Raw genomic sequence first — 5,294 nt, 5'->3', positions numbered from 1 at the left:
TCAGGGTGAAGTCTCTCTCAGGGAGGAGTGATAGGGAATGGCAAAGGACACACTGACAAAGGAGATTAATCAGAACTGACTTTGACAAGCACTGTCGCAACTGGACAATTAAAACAGACATTTGGATGGTGGGGGAAGAAGAACAACCTGGGGAGGAGGGTAGAGAGAATGGTGCCGCAATGAAGGAATGAAAACCCAAAATCCCTGTCAATGTTCATTAAAATTAATAAAATTTAATAATATAAAAAAAGAAGAAAAAAAAAGACGAGTGACTGAAACTGAGCAGATTTGTTTGTACCTGGTTTCCAACCCCCAATTTCATCGACCATAAAATGCCACTCTCCCTGTTGCTGCAGGGTTGACTGCATGCCCGTGTGTGAGAGTAGAACTCTGTGCCACTGGGTTTTCACTGGCTGGCTTTTCAGAATAAATTGCTAAAGCTTACTTCTGAGCTGCTGCTGGGTGAATCCAAACCTCTAACCTCGGGGTCAGTAGTTGCGATGTGAAGCATTTACACCACCCAGGCACTCCTGTATTTCCTAGTAGGAATGAAATGTCAGCCCCAAGCCCAGACATCTCAGGACTGTCCTCTCTTCTCTTCAAGTCTTTTCCAATCTGGTCCCACTCAGCAGCTTGGGTGTTGCCTTATGAATAGAAACCAAATCGCATTAGTCCTTCATTGAAATTCTTTCTCACTGGACTCACAGGGAGCTCTGGAGTCCTTAGAGAATTTCACTTCAGCCCAAAGGCAGAGAGTTCAAATCCACCAGTTGCTCTGAGTGAAGAAGATGGGAAGTCTCCTCCTGTGTGTGATTTACAGCCTTGGAAACCCACTAGAGGGTCAGCTATGAGTCTGCTCCGCCTGACTTGATGACAGGGAATTTGAGAATCTCCTGTACTCGCAGGAGGTGGTGAACCTGGTTAGACTCCCCTTCCAGCCTGCTCCCAGTTCACCCTGCCACGTTGGCCTCTCAAGACTTGAAAAGGCCCCTCTGAGCCCATTTCCTGCACCACCCCTCCTCCACTGCCTTTCCAGCCTGGCCTGCTTCCCCTTCAAAACCACATCCGCACAGCCCTTCCCTGCTATTTTCCTTTACAGCATCCTCTTTGGTTCTTTCCCAGCTTTTAGTGTAAGGAGTTTCATCTTTCTGTACATAATGATGTATTTTCTGCCAGTACGAGCTCACTCGGGAAGTATCTGTTAAATGAGTGAATGAAATGAGTTTCATTTCACTCTGGTTGGCTGGCACAGAGGCTGGTGAGGTGGCCTGTCTTCTGGGCTGAGCTTCTGGTGGTGTGAGCGCCCCTCCCATGCCCCTGGGGGTTCCCTGTCCGTGTTCCCTTCTGAAGATCTTCAGTCAGTCCCATCCTTTCCTGCTTCTTCAGGGTTTCGGTGCCTCCCTATGTCCAGCTCATAACACACCCCCTCCAAGGGCAGCAGGCACGCTGGCTGGTCCCGTGTCATCCTCATGACCAGCAGGCCTGAGGCCACGTTCACCTTCCAACTCCGAAGGCTTGTCTGCCGGCTCTGTGCCAGAAATCAGGGGTTGGAGAGCTGAGGTTAGCTCACTTTGAAAGTAAGCTACCCTCTTCCTTATCTACGGAGCTCTGGTGGCCTGGTCCATAGGGAGCTGTGCTGTTAAACCAAAGAATTTGCCTCTGTCCAGGTTCAAATCCACCAGCTTGTCTGTGGGGAAAAGAAGGGAAATCTCCACCCACATCATTTACAGCCTCTGAAATCCTCCTGGAGGGTAGCTTCTGAATCAATGGCAGTGAGTTTGAGAGGGGTTTTTTCCTTTATGGTGAAAATTCATTATAGGGCCAACATATCTTCTTTCTCTCTCTGAAAAGACTAGAAACCAGTCCACAAAATTGCTGTGGGTGATCTGACAATGATAAAAAGCTGGTAGGATGGAGGCAGGCACTTTCAGTAAACGTGGTCACACTTGGAGATGTTGTTTTCACAGGTATTAAAAATACTTCAGCCGCTAGTTTCCATGTTACAATCAATGTGAAACAGAGCTAACCACTACTTCAAAGTAAAAGGATTTTTGTTTTGTTTCATTTCTCCCTAGAGTTACACCTTTAGAGTTACTGCCTTTATTACCCAGGGAGTTCTGGTGGCTTAGTGGTAAGGAGTTGCCACCCCAAAGGCAAGAACTTCAGATTCGCCAGGTCCAGGAGGACGATGGGTAGTCTCCTCCTGTGCAGTTTGCTGCCTCTGAAAACCTGCTTATAAGTCAACTATGAGGTGGTTTCAACCATGCACACAACAATGGTGAAACTTCATCTCACATATTGTTGGGGTTTTTCCTCGCTGTTTTTTCAAAGAGGGTCCAGTCCTTGGAAAAGAGACATCATGCCGGGAAAGGTGGAAGGTAAGAGAAAGACCCTCAACAAGATGGACTGACACAGTGGTTATAATAAAGGGCTCGGAAATATCAGAGGTGGTGAGGATGGGTCTGCATAGGGTTGTAATGAGTTATAGCTGACTCGACAACTCCTAACAACAGCAAATCTATCTCAGTCCGGAGCTCCCCTGAACCCTCTCACCTTGCTGGCATGTGAAATTCATGTGGCAGCAACACAGCCATCACAGTACAGTAAATTCCCAGATGGCTGGCACTTCACGCTCTAATGAACCAGAAAGTACACTGATTTCTCCACATGGCCCAGTGTCTCAATAATTTTAAATTCAGTCATTTGGTATTCATTTGTTAAGCACCAGAATATCAGAGACTATTTTAAGCACTAAGTATGCAAAGATGAATTAAACACGGAATTTCCTCACTTGGAGGATGTTAATCTGAGATGTGATGCATGTAGCTATGGTATCACAAAGCATGTGTACTAGAGCTTGCAACATAAAACCCAGAGAGACAACACAAAAATACAAAATCCAGTCCAAGAGAGATGGGGATCAGACGAGCTTCCTGTCATCTGATGGGTGGGGGGCAGATAAAGCTAAGGAGAAGGTTAGTCAGGCAGAGGGAACAGCACAAGCCCCAGCTTGTTCCTGTTGTTGCTGTTAAGTGCCCGTGGGGTCGCCTCCTGCCTATAGAAACCCTGTACTGGACAGAGCAGACCCTGCTGGATCCTGTCCGGTCTTCACATTCTCGGCAGGATGCAAGTCCCTGGTGGCACTCACTGGACCCGTCTGCCGCCCTGAGGGTCTCCTTTTTGACTGCCCTGCTGTCTTCCAAGGCAGTTGTGGTGGCGTAGATCAAGACCACTTGATGAAGCCAAACTGGCAGAGTTGGTCACTGGAGTGGGAACTTGGCTCTGTTGCTAGGTGCCTTTGGGCCACCACGACTCACAGCGACCCTGTGAGTAACAGATCTGCACCTGTGCCGTCCTGCACCGTCCTCACCATGTCTGCCGTGGGCTTGTCTCGCCGTCTCTGCTGTGGGCTCATCCTCACCATCCCTGCTGTGGGCTCATCCTCGCTGTCTCTGCTGTGGGCTCGTCCTCACCATGTCTGCTGTGGGCTCGTCCTCGCCATGTCTGCTGTGGACTCGTCCTCACCATGTCTGCTGTGGGCTCGTCCTCGCCATGTCTGCTGTGGGCTCATTCTCGCCGTCTCCACTGTGGGCTCGTCCCCACCATCTCTGCTGTGGGCTCGTACCGCCATCTCTGCTGTGCTCACGCCCTAGGTTACGCTCACTGTGCCATTCCATCTTGTCGAGGGTGTTCCTCTCTTTCTCTGTCCCTGCACCTTTCCCAGAATGATGTCTTTCCTGGCCTTTCCTGACAACATACCCATATTAACGAGATGAAGTATCACTGTCTTTGACTCCAAGGACCATCCTAGTTGTGCTTCCTTCAAGACAGACAGACAAGTTGTTGAGGATACTACTGAGGAGTCACTTGCTTGTGACAGCTATTCTGTTGATGGAATCACCAATATATGAGAATCCCAGAAAAGTGGTTTTGGAGAGCAAGGAAGGGGGTACATTAGCCTTAGGGAGTGTGGAATCTGGGGTACACGTAGGAAGCCTGAATGCAGATCCTGAGATGAAGAATGGAGCTCTAAGCTAATACGTTACCTGCTTAGATATGAGAGGTGAAGCTAGAAGAAGGAATACACTACCACTCAGAGAATGCGCAGTGAGCGACAGAAGGCATAAGGGGAATACTGGTGTTTGTTCTTAGCTGGAGCGAGGGAAAGGGAGGGATTAACATATTGTTATAAATTCAATTATGTTCCCATCCTTCCCCTTCCCAAATACGTGCTCAATTCCTGGCTTTGCTTCTGTTTGGAAAGAGGATTAATTAGGCCATGCCCAAGTTAGTTAATTAGACCATACCCATGGCGGGGGAGGGGTTTCTGCACTCACTTCACTAAATTATTAAAGCAGCTTATCAGTCCCAGAGACATGAACACACACAAGGGTGGGGTAATAGGAGGCTTAGTGGTAAGGAGTTGCAATGCCAACCCAAAAGTATGTGGTTCGAATCCACCAGCTGCTGTACGGGAGAAAGATGGGCAGTCTCCTCTTGTGCAATTTACAGCCTTTGTACAAACCATTGGAGGACCAGCTATGTGTTGGTTCCAAGTCCACAGCACATAACACCACCACCACCACGAGAATCACCTACCAGCCAAGGAGTGAAGGAATGTGTGGCACCACCAGCAAGGAACAGACATACCCAAGCCCGTGCTTGGGCTTCCAGCCTCCAAATGTGCCACAGCAAATGTCTATTCTTTTGCCCACCACCTTGTTATGCAGCCCTAGGTCACTAAGATGACTCTGCTCCAGGATTTCTCCCTCCACACCTGTTACTCTCATCTTTAGGTCTCCCCACAGGTGGGTGGCCAATCTCCAATGGCAGTAATTACAGTGTTTTGCAAACTTACAATGTGCTAGGCACATTCTTTTTTTTTTTTAGTTCATAGTATTTTTTTCACATACTTTTTTTTTTTTATTTCAATGAACATCTACAGAGATTTTGGATTTCCATTCATTCATTGTTGCACTTTTCTCCCCGTCCACCCCACTCCCACCCCCAGTTTGCTCTTCTTGAAATGCAAAAGAAGAACTCCTACTTTGGTATACAACCCCCGCCCCTCCGCACATCCCCATGCCCACCCCAAGTATACTCCACTCTAAAACCCTAATGCCCTGAAATATATTACATTTAAACTATTCTCTCCCTCATCAGCTTCAATACAGTAAACATAATTTATCCAGTTTTTCTCAGTCTTATCCCAACCTTAATGTCAGTCTCATTCTACAACAATGGCACCATATAGTATTTGTCCTTTTGTGACTGAGATATTTCACTCAGCATAA

Source organism: Elephantulus edwardii, unplaced genomic scaffold (genome assembly GCF_000299155.1).
Source record: "Elephantulus edwardii isolate Elephantulus edwardi_28Jun2011 unplaced genomic scaffold, EleEdw1.0 scaffold00166, whole genome shotgun sequence".
NCBI classification, from domain to species: Eukaryota; Metazoa; Chordata; class Mammalia; order Macroscelidea; family Macroscelididae; genus Elephantulus; species Elephantulus edwardii.
This window is presented reverse-complemented; position numbering follows the sequence as displayed.